The sequence below is a fragment of the Podarcis erhardii genome, assembly GCF_964252035.2.
Source record: "Podarcis erhardii genome assembly, chromosome: 1".
Taxonomy (NCBI): Eukaryota; Metazoa; Chordata; class Lepidosauria; order Squamata; family Lacertidae; genus Podarcis; species Podarcis erhardii.
Window position 1 is genome coordinate 300,242 of NC_138497.1, and position 14,725 is coordinate 314,966.

At 48.3% G+C, this 14,725-nt stretch overlaps 1 long non-coding RNA gene across 1 annotated transcript in view; it reads left to right on the plus strand.

The window, feature by feature from the left end:
* Positions 1-1,125: 1,125 nt before the first annotated feature.
* LOC309350064 overlaps positions 1,126-14,725 on the plus strand; it is a 961,019-nt gene continuing 947,419 nt past the window's right edge. Inside the window, exon 1 of the long non-coding RNA XR_014160285.1 lies at positions 1,126-1,153. This is a non-coding gene — a long non-coding RNA (uncharacterized lncRNA). The remainder of the gene's footprint in view (positions 1,154-14,725) is intronic.

A 14,725-nucleotide genomic window follows, 5' to 3' on the forward strand; every position in this document is an offset into this window, starting at 1 on the left:
CCTTCAATTCCGCTGCCTCCGCTTCACCTTGTGGGAAATTCCTTGTGACACTTCCATGCAGATGCTGTTATGGAGAAAGTCATTCAGCCCAGGGACTAATCACATTTGCAGAAGGGAATAACGGATTGTGGAAAGGAACTGATGGGCTGGCGAATCTGGGTGCCGGGACTGATCCTGAGCTTTTGCTTTTCACCAGCCCGCATCCCTCCATAATGGATGGGAAGAGATTTGTACCTGGATAAGAGAATAGTGGCTCAGCCCATTAGCTGACTTCTCTAGAGACAAATGAATTCTGTCCATCTATCTATCTTTCTCCACATGAAAAAAGCTGGAGTCTGAAGGAGAGGGCAGAACAGACTCAATGCGCGCTCTCTCTCTCTCTCTGGTGGTGACACTGCTGAGGAAGGGAGTTCCACAGTTTAACTATGTTTTGCATGAAGAAGAACTTACTTTTATCTGCTCTGAATCTTCTAGCCTTCTATTTCATTGGATGCCCATGACTTCTGGTGCAATGAGCAGACTCTGAAGATTAAGCCTGTCAGTTAACTTGTCCTATTAGACTGAACATATTAAGTTTGGTTGATCAGTGTTGGGTTGCTTGTTAATAAAATTTATCTTCTCAATTACTACATTGAATCTGGATTTTCAGGTTGAAGACAACACATGGTATCTGGAGTGAAGTACATTGTAGGAAAGTAGTGTGGAAGAGTTGAGGGCTCCACATCTTTCATCTCTCTCCCATGAGGCAGCTGAAGAACGGAAGAGTGGAGAGTTGAAAGCAGCCACTTTGTTCCTTTCAGTGCTTTCCCCTTCTCACTGCTGTCAAAGAGCAGCAAAAGTGTTAGTAAAGCAGGGATGGAGAGACCGAGGAATTGTTTTTCTTAAAGAAAATCTATTTTAACAAGAAGAAATAGCAGAGATGGGTGCAACACAGAAGTCCACACCAAAAATCTAACACAACAGAACCTTTCCAAACTCTCTTCTCGCTGTGCTCAAACCTTGTTTTAAACAGCCTCTTCCCCCTCTTATGTCACCCCTGTGGGAATGTTCAGGGATGCAGGAGAGGATATATTGTTTGATTATACCCTTTTAAACTTGTGTTAACAAGTTCCACAATTTAGCAGAGTAACATTCCCCTTTTTAAACTCACAGCGTTTGCGTTTGCTCAGGCTCGCTAAAACCTCTATAATAAGTTTCATTTGTAATTTCCCCTTTAGTCCCTCATAATAAAGATAAGACACTACACAGTCTTCTATAATAGTATAAAAATAGTTTACTCACACATTCTGCTCACAACTGGATCCCAGAAGGCAGACTTAGCTTAGAAAAGTAATGCACACCTGGAAACTATCTCATAAGGAGACAGTCCCATTGTCTTCTCTTGGCAGCAAGCTAAGAAGGCATCTCAGGCTAAGCAAATGTTGCTTCTTTGACGAAAGTAGTCAGAGAGAGAGAGAGAGAGATGTTGGCCAGTCCTATGCTTTTGTTACCTGCACAGGTGAGGTCACGCCCACCTCTAGTCACATGCAGAGGAAGTCTGTCCCAGCCTAGGAGAAACAGGAAGTTTTGACTGGCTGGTCCAGACATCCCCTTTTATGTCCACTCTAGGGTTGTTGTACTTGATTGCTCTTGTGTTTCACATCCCACAACCCCAGCTCACTCTACTCAAACCCCAGCCATTATTTAAAACTGTCACTTTTTTCCTCTCAGTGTTGCTCCATCACTGCTTTCATCAAACCTTCACAATTGTTTTAAAAATGCTTTTTTCCTCTTTGTGCCCCGTCAATGCCTTCTTTGCCTCAGTCTTCTCCGATAAAGAAAACAATGCCCGACCTGAAGAATTTGGAGCAAATGATTCAGCAGAGGAAACACAGCCCAGAATAACTAAGGAGATAGTACAAGAATACTTGGCTAGTTTAGATGTATTCAAGTCTCCAGGGCCAGATGAACTGCATCCAAGAGTATTAAAAGAACTGGCAGATGTGATCTCAGAACCACTGGCAGTCATCTTTGAGAATTCCTGGAGAACAGGCGAAGTCCCGGCAGACTGGAGGAGGGCAAATGTTGTCCCTATTTTCAAAAAGGGAAAAAGAGAGGACCCAAATAATTACCGTCCAGTCAGTCTGACATCAATACCAGGGAAGATTCTGGAGCAGATCATTAAGCTGGTAAAATGCGGACTTGACTATGCTATCACTCAGTGGATTTGTAACTGGCTGACTGACCGAACCCAAAGGGTGCTCATCAATGGTTCCTCTTCATCCTGGAGAAGAGTGACTAGTGGGGTGCCACAGGGTTCTGTCTTGGGCCCGGTCTTATTCAACATCTTTATCAACGACTTGGATGATGGACTCAAGGGCATCCTGATCAAATTTGCAGATGACACCAAACTGGGAGGGGTGGCTAACACCCCAGAGGACAGGATCACACTTCAAAATGACCTTGACAGATTAGAGAACTGGGCCCAAACAAACAAGATGAATTTTAACAGGGAGAAATGTAAAGTATTGCACTTGGGCAAAAAAAAATGAGAGGCACAAATACAAGATGGGTGACACCTGGCTTGAGAGCAGTACATGTGAAAAGGATCTAGGAGTCTTGGTTGACCACAAACTTGACATGAGCCAACAGTGTGACGCGGCAGCTAAAAAAGCCAATGCAATTCTGGGCTGCATCAATAGGAGTATAGCTTCTAGATCAAGGGAAGTAATAGTGCCACTGTATTCTGCTCTGGTCAGACCTCACCTGGAGTACTGTGTCCAGTTCTGGGCACCACAGTTCAAGAAGGACACTGAGAAACTGGAACATGTCCAGAGGAGGGCAACCAAAATGGTCAAAGGCCTGGAAACGATGCCTTATGAGGAACGGCTAAGGGAGCTGGGCATGTTTAGCCTGGAGAAGAGGAGGTTAAGGGGTGATATGATAGCCATGTTCAAATATATAAAAGGATGTCACATAGAGGAGGGAGAAAGGTTGTTTTCTGCTGCTCCAGAGAAGCGGACACGGAGCAATGGTTCCAAACTACAAGAAAAAAGATTCCACCTAAACATTAGGAAGAACTTCCTGACAGTAAGAGCTGTTCGACAGTGGAATTTGCTGCCAAGGAGTGTGGTGGAGTCTCCTTCTTTGGAGGTCTTTAAGCAGAGGCTTGACAACCATATGTCAGGAGTGCTCTGATGGTGTTTCCTGCTTGGCAGGGGGTTGGACTCGATGGCCCTTGTGGTCTCTTCCAACTCTATGATTCTATGATTCTATTCTATGTCTTTTCTCTTTTGCTCCTCTTCCACCATGACTTCCAAATGTATATGGCTATCAAAATATCCAGGCAAAAAAAAATATTCCTGCCCATGGCTTTAGCTGGCTCCCATATGCCGCGTCTTCCACAGAGCAGAGTCCCTGGAGATTTTGGTCCCCTTGATCTGAAGTCCTGCCCAGCACAATCCTTTCACTGCCAGCTTTTCTTTTTTGGAAAGAAGTGGTCGTCCTGTACACCGTTTGACAAAAGCTGCCTCAGCCTCTCCTGAGCTTCCCAAAATGCATTAATTGCCGCCATAATGATGTCTGTTGCTCACAACTTAATCACTATCCAACCTGTAGGGCAGACTTTCTTGTGACCACGTTTCATATAATTGGTATTTATAATGACACTGCTTTAGCCTTGCCAAAGCAAAGCAAACAAACAGAGAGAGCGATTTGCCATTCCTTTCAAAACATTCCTTGTTCACATTACAGTTATGCAGATTAATTTGCTGTTTGCTTTGTTATAGTCATAATCTTCCCAATTATCAGATTTCCAGACTGCTGTGTGGAAAATTCAAACTGATATATACCAAGTTTATTAGGAATTGTGGCTGGCGCTGATTCAGACCGGAGACAATCATGTCCTGGTGGCAGAATTAAAGCAAAATAGATCAGAGGAAGAGAAGGATGGTCCCTTTTTGCTCTTTGGAATATTTACAAGGCAACTGATCTGCATTTGATTCTCTCTAGTTCATGCAAAGCTCCTTCTCTGGATCTCAGCCTGGCAGCATTGATCCCTCTCTCGCTCCAGCTAAGCAGCCCAGAGGGTCTCATCCAGACAGAGGCACCCAAGAAGCCCTTCTCTCTCTGGAATGTCCTTTGTTCCAGATATTCTGCTTTTTTCTTCATGTGTATCATATTGATACTTCTCTTCTGCCTCTCTCGGCTTATATTATCAGTTTAAGAAAGCTAATTGAATCCTCTTGTTAGGAAGACTCCTCGTGTCATAAAATTATTTCACATGGCATTTAAAGAGCTTAATAACTTGGCGAAGGAAGGGGGTGCAGTTGAACAAAGCTACTCGGGGGGAAAACTAATTAAGACGTGGAAGCTTCCCTGCCACGGAGCGCCAAGACGCCAGCAGGATAAATAATTGACCCTCCGTGACTAATAATCAGAAGGAGAAAAACTTACTCCATTCAAACCAAAGCTGGATCTGGAACTGTGAAACGGGGATGGGATGTTTGAGTTGTGTGCTGACGTCCCAGAGGGAATGGGCCTCATCTCAGTGGGAAGGAGTCCGCCCTGCGAGCAGAAGGTCCCAGGGGAGGCTGGGAATCTGAGACCCTGGAGAGTCTGGCTGCCAGTCAGTGCAGGCAGTTCTGAGCTAGACAGACCAATGGTCTGACTCAGGATAAGGCAGCTTCCTGGGTCGCTTGGAACTGGAAGGGGAATGAAAAGAGGCAGAGACGGGTGAGCCCTCTGAGGCCAGCACCAGAAGAGACTGGCACAGGGTGGATCAGGCCCAAGGGGGGGGCAGCACCCTCTTCTCACAGGGGCCAGCCAGATGCCCCAACTGGGAGCCCCACAAGCAGCACCTGAGCGCAACAGCAGAAAATCTCCCCCAGTCAGCTTTGTTTTAATCTGAGTAGAATCCGTCAGTTTGGGTCCTGGCCTCAGCTGACTTCATCTTCCCAGGGACGGCCCTTCAGGGCGGGAGTCTTCCCGGGGTGTCAGCTGCCCGCTGGCATTTGGCCCCCTCCTTTGGGCTCCTGCAAGGGATGAGGGTCTTGTTCTTCCTGTGTTGCCTACTGTCAGGGCTCCCTCTAGGTCCCAGCTCACAGAGGACCAACGCCAGGCTGATATTATGTACAAAAGTCTTTATTGAAGTATAATTTCCATTTCAAACCCCAGAGCGTGCAGCCCTACGTCTTGGCCCTAGACCGGCGAAGTCCCCTCTGAGTCACTGCCCCTTCCGCACCAGTTTAAGATCCTAGCCCGGCTCCACCTCCTGCGCTGTTCCTTCCTCCTCTGGGTCCTTCTGCCCCCTGGGGTTTCCTCCCTCCTGGACTCTTCTGACGCTGACCCCCCTGATTCTTGCCCTTCCTTCCGGCGGGCTTTGGGACCTGGCTCCCTATCCGGGCTACCTGCTGTGCCGCTCGCCTGTACATTTGAACTTGGCGCGCGTGCCCAGCCGGTGACTTTCCTCTTGACCGTTTCCCCGCTCTCCGATGGAGGCGTGGCCAATCCTGACTCATCTCCTCCCTCTGGTGGTGGGAAGACTGGTCCCGATGCCTGGGACTCCTCCCCCCCACTATGCTCTGGTGGGGACGCTGGTCCTGATTTCCAACTGCTGCTCAGGGAGTCCCCGCTGGCCCCTTCCTTCTGGGGTTTCCCCCTTGGCACCCCCCTTGCCCTGGCCATCGGCGCTCCTCTCTGTGAATCTTCCGATTCGCTGGAGAGACTCGTGGACTCTCTCTGACCACTGTCACTGCCTACACCCCCCTCGTATTCCTCCTCCTCACTCTCCATTTGCTCCTTCTCCTGTGTCTCTGCTCCTGAACCCCTGACACCTACCTTTACCCTTTTCCCACAAATGGAGCGGGAGGAAGGGCCTTTACCACAAAGCCCAGATGGAAAACAGACTCCATGGGACATGGAGGGAGCAGCCATTGCAGTGAGAGACGTGTACACTGAGCAAGATTAAATTAACTCGGAAGAAATGAGCTGAGGCAACACTTGAATAAAATTGAAGTGCAAAAAAATCAAAATCAAATGTGTTCTGATCTTTCTCTCAGTAATATAGGTTGAAATGTCAAACAATTTCAGATCTCCTCTTTATCTAAATCTCTCTTTGGCACATTGCAGCGACTGGGAAAATATCTTGCAAGAATCAACATAAGTTGAACATATGATGATGATTTCCTTCTAAAGCACCTAAATTTTACTAAACGCTGTTCAAAGATCAAAGCCAGTCCCTTCCTGCAGATTTAGGCACAGCACAAAAGGAGAAAGGAAAGGGGAGGGAAGAAGAGGGAGCCAAGCCGCATTGCCATTGTTGGCCTTATAATTGGTGGAAGATGTGCCTTTTACCAGTTGCTCCTGGTGTGAAGCTATGAGTGTTCCTGGACTGGGAGAGCTGGACCAGAGCAGCTCAGGCCCGGGTGACTTCCCAGCTGGGTCACTGCAAGGTGCTCTTTGTGGGGCTTCCAATGGGCTTGACTCAGAAACGGTGGTTGGTGCAGAACGCTGCAGCACAGTTGCTGACCAGAGTGAGGAGACGACAACATAGGACAGCTCTGCTCAGAGACTGGTTGTCAGTTTGTTACTGGGCCACGTTTGAGATGTTATTGTTGGTATATAAACCTCTAAATAGTCTAAGACCCATCGCCCACCCCTAATAATAATAATAATAATAATAATAATAATAATAATAATAAAAAATGATGGAAGAAGTTAGGGTTGGATTTATTGTTGCCATGGCAATCAACAAAATAGTAACATAAGAACTTAAGATGAGTCTGCTGGATCAGGCCAAAGGGGCCCATCTAGTCCAGCATCCTGTTCTCACAGGGCCAACCAGGGAGCTCAATGGCTCCCAGCATCACAAGCCCACGGCTGCTGGAGTTGTGAAGTTAGGAGGGTCACACAGGAGTCCCCCCTGCGCTGCTGGCACAGGGAACCAACGACTGCAGCATCTCCGATGGAGGTCATCCAGCCTCTGCTTCCAAGGATGGAGGCAGGAGGGCTCAGAGGGCTGGGCTGGGGGCCTGTTCTTATTTTTCCTGTGCTGCGGGCAAATAGCTGGATCCACTGCCTTGTTCTTTGGGTCTGGGCCAGCTCTGTTTCACAGAACCAAGGTGGGGGCAAAGGAACAGCTGCGGAGCCAGCAACATAGTCACCAGAGACCAGTGGATTCTAATCCAGCATTAGGAATCACTTTATGAGGGTAAGAGCACTTTGTCAGTGGAACAGACTCCTTCAAAGTTCATAGAATCATAGAGTTGGAAGGGACCCCAAGGGTCATCTATCCCAACTCCCTGCAATGCAGGAATCTCAGCTAAAGCTAAAGCTCAAGTTCATGATGGCTGGGAGTTTGTTAAGAGGGAGATAGTAAAAGCACAACTTCAGGCAATACCAATGAGACGGAAACATGGAAGGTGCCTAAAGAAGCCAGGGTGGCTATCTAAAGAACTTTTAACTGAGTTAAGATTAAAAAAGGATGTGTACAAAAAATGGAAAAGGGGGGAAACCACCAAAGAGGAATGCAAACAAATAGCCAGCACGTGTAGACACAAAGTCAGAAAAGCTAAAGCACAGAATGAACTCAGGCTTGCTAGAGAGGTTAAAAGCAACAAAAAAGGCTTTTATGGGTATGTTCGTAGCAAAAGGAAGAACAAAGAAACAGTGGGGTCGCTCAGAGGAGAAGATGGTGAAATGCAAACAGGGGACACAGAAAGGGCTGAACTCCTCAATGCCTTCTTTGCCTCAGTCTTCTCCGATAAAGAAAACAATGCCTGACCTGAAGAATTTGGAGCAAATGATTCAGCAGAGGAAACACAGCCCAGAATAACTAAGGAGATAGTACAAGAATACTTGGCTAGTTTAGATGTATTCAAGTCTCCAGGGCCAGATGAACTGCATCCAAGAGTATTAAAAGAACTGGCAGATGTGATCTCAGAACCACTGGCAGTCATCTTTGAGAATTCCTGGAGAACAGGCGAAGTCCCGGCAGACTGGAGGAGGGCAAATGTTGTCCCTATTTTCAAAAAGGGGAAAAGAGAGGACCCAAATAATTACCGCCCAGTCAGTCTGACATCAATACCAGGGAAGATTCTGGAGCAGATCATTAAGCAAACAGTCTGTGAGCACCTAGAAAGGAATGCTGTGATCACCAATAGTCAGCATGGATTTCTGAAAAATAAGTCATGTCAGACTAACCTGATCTCATTTTTTGACAGAATTACAAGCCTGGTAGATGAAGGGAACGCAGTGGATGTAGCCTACCTTGATTTCAGCAAGGCATTTGACAAGGTGCCCCATGATATTCTTGTAAAGAAGCTGGTAAAATGTGGACTTGACTATGCTACCACTCAGTGGATTTGTAACTGGCTGACTGACCGAACCCAAAGGGTGCTCATCAATGGTTCCTCTTCATCCTGGAGAAGAGTGACTAGTGGGGTGCCACAGGGTTCTGTCTTGGGCCCGGTCTTATTCAACATCTTTATCAACGACTTGGATGATGGACTCAAGGGCATCCTGATCAAATTTGCAGATGACACCAAACTGGGAGGGGTGGCTAACACCCCAGAGGACAGGATCACACTTCAAAACGACCTTGACAGATTAGAGAACTGGGCCAAAACAAACAAAATGAATTTTAACAGGGAGAAATGTAAAGTATTGCACTTGGGCAAAAAAAAATGAGAGGCACAAATACAAGATGGGTGACACCTGGCTTGAGAGCAGTACATGTGAAAAGGATCTAGGAGTCTTGGTTGACCGCAAACTTGACATGAGCCAACAGTGTGACGCGGCAGCTAAAAAAGCCAATGCAATTCTGGGCTGCATCAATAGGAGTATAGCATCTAGATCAAGGGAAGTAATAGTGCCACTGTATTCTGCTCTGGTCAGACCTCACCTGGAGTACTGTGTCCAGTTCTGGGCACCACAGTTCAAGAAGGACACTGAGAAACTGGAACGTGTCCAGAGGAGGGCAACCAAAATGGTCAAAGGCCTGGAAACGATGCCTTATGAGGAACGGCTAAGGGAGCTGGGCATGTTTAGCCTGGAGAAGAGGAGGTTAAGGGGTGATATAATAGCCATGTTCAAATATATAAAAGGATGTCACATAAGGGAGGGAGAAAGGTTGTCGAGTCCAACCCCCTGCCAAGCAGGAAACACCATCAGAGCACTTCTGACATATGGTTGTCAAGCCTCTGCTTAAAGACCTCCAAAGAAGGAGACTCCACCACACTCCTTGGCAGCAAATTCCACTGTCAAACAGCTCTTACTGTCAGGAAGTTCTTCCTAATGTTTAGGTGGAATCTTTTTTCTTGTAGTTTGGAACCATTGCTCCATGTCTGCTTCTCTGGAGCAGCAGAAAACAACCTTTCTCCCTCCTCTATGTGACATCCTTTTATATATTTGAACATGGCTATCATATCACCCCTTAACCTCCACGCTTTGAGAACATGGTTTTTGGGTTTGCTAAGATCCTTTTGCTCTTTTGGGTGTCCCAAGGGAATGATGTTGTCCCAAGGGAATGATGTTGATGATTTTATTTTTTGCATGCCAGCCATCTGACTGGGTTTCCCCAGCCACTCTGGGCGGCTCCCAACAGAATACTAAAAACATGATAAAACATAAAACATTAAAAACTTCCCTGAACAGAGCTGCCTTCAGATGTCTTCTAAAAGTCAAATAGTTGTTTATTTCCTTGACATCTGATGGGAGGGTGTTCCACAGGGAGGGTGCCACCACCAAGAAGGCCCTTAGCCTGGTTCCTTGTAACTTCACTTCTCACAGTGAGGGAACCAATAGAGGACACTCAGAGGACAACCTCAGTGACTGGGCAGAAAGATGGGGGTGGAGATGCTCTTTCAAGGCTCATTCTCATGTTCCCACCCTCTGGACCTCTCGAGGAGGGGGCACACAAAGAAGGCCTTAAGAAGATGATCTTGGGCCCGGGTAGGTTCACATGGAAAGAGGCGATCCTTGAGGTATCACAGTCCTGAGCCCTTTAAGGCTTTATAGGTCAAAACCAGCACTTTAAATGGGGCCCAGAAACTAACTGGCAGCCGGTGCAGTCGCTCCAGGATCAGCGTAAGATGCTCAAACCGTCTTGCTCCGGTGAGCAACCTGGCCGCCGTTCTGCACCAGCTGAAGTTTCTGAACCGTCTTCAGAGGCAGCCCTACGTATAACACATTGCAGTAATCTAACCATGATGAGGCCTGAATCCTGATGGGAAGGGATCCAAATGGTCCGCATCCTCCAGCTGTGCCTGGGGTTGTTCAGCGACCACCCACTCAATCGCCTTGCCGAGGTGATCCTTCTGCTTGCTGCAAGAAGAGGTGAACGGAAGGTTCTCTTCATGAAGGACGGGAAATGCCAAGTCACAGGCAGGGCAGGAGAAGAGACAGTCTCTGTGGCAAGGGCACAGGTGGCCCCAGGTCTGGGGAGATGTGCAGAAAGGACTTATTCACACAGCACATAGCTAAACTATGGAACTACTTCCTGCAGGATGCACTGGCAACCACCAACTTGGATGGTTTAAAGGAAGATGGCCGGTGGCATCTAAGCCTGAAGGCACTACTCTGTCTCCACAGCTGGAACCAGCAATGCTTCTGAATGCAGTTGCTGGAAACCGCAGGAGGGGAGAGGGCTCTTGTGCTTGGATCCTACTTTCATGGTTTCCCACAGGCCTCTGGTTGGCCACTGTGAGAACAGGAGGCTGGGCTAGATGGGCCCTTGGCCTCACCCAGCAGGATCTTCTTAGTTTCTTCAGCAGGAAGCCCCAGCTTCTTTGGCCCCCTCCCCTTGGAGCTGGGCAATGAGGGAGGCAGTGTTGGTGCTGAAGGCGAGAGGTCTTAGGAAGAGGCAGATGCCCCAGAGCCCTTGGGCGCCCTGTGGACACTGGATGAGTTGCCAAGCGTTGGCACTAAGCCTTGATTGTATTCAGAGCCAAAGGTGGAAATGGCACCCTCAACTCTGTGGCCTTTTGGATTGCTAAAGTGGTCTTGAAATATTAACTGTAGGATGAAATGAAAGCTCCCTTCTTTACATGAAATGTAATGCCATTTAGCAACAAGACCCTGAACCAAAAAGATGGCTGGGGTGACAAAGACTAATTTGCAGCCCTAAGCACCCTCACCTGCAGTCCATTTTAAGGCCATGGTCCCTTCCTTTGCTCAGCAGCAGGGATGGAGCCAGGATCAGGCCTTGTACCTTTAGTTATGTGTTGCTGGTGGCTCTAGACTGACCTTGCCCACCCCCTCCCTCACACACAGAGCAAAGGTGTTTTTTTTGGGGGGGGGGGGTAGACTGGGGATGAGAAACCACTTCAAAGAAGCTGCTTTTTGACTCCTTGAAGATACGCCAAGAAAGAGCATCCAAGAACAAAAATATACAAGACAAAGAACCCAAACTCCAGGTTGCCTCTGTTCAAAGAGGAGCTCTTTGCTTTCTGCTTCCTCCGCTTTACTCCCAGAGATATTTGGGGATGAGGCCCTTTTCCACCTGCCTCTCCTAATCCCCTTCCTCCCCTCCTGCCCTCTCCTCCTTGGGCTGATGCCCCTTCCCTTTGCTTTCTCCTGGTGCTTCTGCTCCTGAACCTCCTGAGGACTGAGGAGCTCCTCCTTCTCCTTCTCCTCCTCCTCCTCCACCTTCAACAGCAACGATTCACTGACACCAGTAACTTCCAGGTTGTCTGACTTTTCAGCGCAGACTTTAAGAGCAGCTGGATGGGGGCCTTCTGCGATGAAAAGAGCCGGTTAATGAACCAGGCTTGCACTAATCACCCTGAGAGTTGCGAGGCAAGAGACGTCTGCCATGAAGCGGTGCCTCTGTCCTCCTTGCAAGACGAGGCATTGTGATTCATCTCACAGATTCAATTTTCAACATTAATGTGTCTGAATTTGTCAAATTCCCTTTTATATGACATGGTAGACTAGGCGAGAATTAATGTTAATGGCTCTGGAACAGATAGAACTTACGACATGCCCCGCAATCTGCTTGGGCCCCACTGAGAACAAAAAGGAGCTTTTCAGTGCAGATCCTGGGAGCAGATCCTGGGGCGTTTTTGAGGGCGTTTAGTGAGGGTGGTTAAGAGGGAGGCTCAGAGTTCTGTCTCTTGGGGGGTCATAGGAGCAGAGACATGAGGGCAAGGGAGCTGAGGCAGTGACCTGCTGGTTGTCTTGCTGGAAGAGAAGGGGCAACAACTTGAGGCCTGCCTAGCCACACCTCAAGTAACAGGACCACATGCAGAATTACGTGATAGAGCCAAGTTGGCTGAGACTGAGCACCAAGAGAGATGGGTGCCCCCAGGGTGGAGAATGATTACCCACTGCGAGAGTCTAACCCCTGGAGAAATGTGACGCACAAAAGTAGGACAGTCACAAACCACACTTTGCCATCAGAGTTGCAAAATCACTTCATGCTCTCACCTTGGACTCCGATTCTGGGCCAGAGGAGCTAGGACAGCAGTTGCCAACCTCAGAAGACACAAGAGTGGCTTGATCTTACCCCATCAGATCCAAGGCTACTGACCGGGGATGGGTATGCTGATAATGTACTTGCTACCTTCCATGGAGACAACTTTGGAGAAAGGGAATTGCAGTCCAGAGATGACAAGCTGGGAGGAAGAAGGAGGAAGTACTCAAACCATAAGTTTCTGACCTTTATAACTTATTCCAACAATATCAAAATAAGCCACAAGCAACATTTCATCTCCGATGAGGGGTTTGGAAAGTAAGTCTGATGAGGAAAGGTTGAGGGAGTTTGGTGGGTTTAGCTTGGAGAAGAGGAGACTGAGAGGAGAGCCATTTTCCAATATCTTAAGGGGGTCTCATCCTGCACATTAGCTGTTGCCCTGCATGGTGGTGGTGGGGTCAGTTTTTTCTCTGCACAGTTGCTGACATCCTTTGGGATTGTGATAGGAATTTTATGGTCTTTGATATATGGCAACGTTCATAACCACACGTACATAGATCAGCACAGGAAAGCCAACCTGGAACCATTTTGATTCCTAAACTGAGCAAATGTTTCTCTGCAAGGTCAAACTGGAAAAGTCTCCTCATTGTCTCTTTCTTCACAAATCCTGTCTTAATCTGTGTTTGAATAAAGGTGTGAGCCTGTGACCTGGCCCAGGAAATAAGTATTTTACCACTACAAAAGACTGGCCAGGCTCCCCAGGCAATCCAATCAAGTAACCTGCCAGACAGGAGATAAACAAGGACAAGAGAAAAACAACATTTAAATTTCTGTGTAGGTGGGCTGTATCTGAGGGGTGGTCTTAGGTTACACCCCTTCTGTGATGTATGCATAATGTTTCTGGGGGTGGTCTTGATCTAGAGCAGGGGTCTGCAACCTTTAAGACAAAAAGAGCCACTTGGACCCATTTCCGAAGGGAAAAAAAACCTGGGAGCCGCAAAACTAATGCACGCACCGCCCCCATGCGACGTCACAGCCAGTACAGCGCCCGCCGCAGTGGGGAGTGTCGGGGCGCACAATGCGCCTCCTCCCCTTGCTAGTATCCACCCCGGAGCCGCGGCAAAGGTGTAAAAGAGCCACATGCGGCTCCGGAGCCGTGGGTTGCAGACCCCTGATCTAGAGGATGGGAATTTCAAAAGCCTTTATAAGCGCTTGCACAGCATTTTTGTGGGTCCTCTTCCTCTCCTGCGTGTGAGGGGAGTACCCTGTTGCAACAGACCAATAAAGATCAAGCTTACTAGCTGCTTTGCTTCTCAATATTCTCTGGTTGGCCTCTGTTATTTTCTCCTACCAATAGGGAACCTATGTAAGGACTCTATATGGGCTCTTGGATACCCCATAAGGGAAAAGGGCATATTTTTATTTACAACAGGATCAGTGGGAGCCATACAAAGCAGAACTGAATTGCTCTCTGGGTCTCCTGCTTGCCCAAATGCCAGGCAGTGTGAGTCTTCTTGTTCGCAGTGTGACCTGCCTAGTTGCTCCTGGCATCAGGAAGCCTCAAGTCTCAGGCCCTGGAAACACTGGAGGGTCGGGATGGACTGAGGGGGCCTCTTCCAGCAGTTGGGGGTGACAGTGCAGTGTGTGGGGTTGGACTGGATGACCCTTGGGGTCCGTTCCACCTCCACAGTTCCTGAGCAATTTCTGCCTCCCTTTACTGAATCATCTCAGACCATCAGCCATCCATGCAGAAACCCGCCAACTGGCTCCTTGTTGACTTTAACAATCTTCTGAGCAATTTTCATAAATGAGCTTGGCCAATATTTGTGGGGCTGAGGAGGCAGCAGAGCTAATAGGAATGGAAGGAGCGTCACTGGGGGGGACCGCCCAGGCGATGCGCAGGCTCGGAAACGGCATTTTGGGGAAGTTTGAGACTAATGTGTCTTGTCACCAGTGTCTTGTCTGTTAAATGTTAAGTCCTACATGTGTTTTCTCAGCGTGTGCCAGGAGACTCTGTGGGGTGGGGAGGGGCACTGGGGTGGGCTTCTGCCAAGCGACTCACGCCAGCAGCTCACCTCTGTTGCCCCTGCGGCTGCTCTTCAAGGCAAATGGACCAGGCAGATCCAGACCAACCCACCTTTCTTCCCGTAGTTCTGGGATGGGAAAATCTGCCTTGGAGATGCCCTCGCGAGAAAAGGAGCGACAGGGTGTAGGAATACTTGCCAGCGTGACCCTTGGGCAGAGTGAGGCAAATGCCTCAGGCGGCAGATGCTGAGGAGAGGGATACAGTGGCTGCTCTCTAGGATGGCTCCCCTCAGTTGGAGGAGCGCTCTG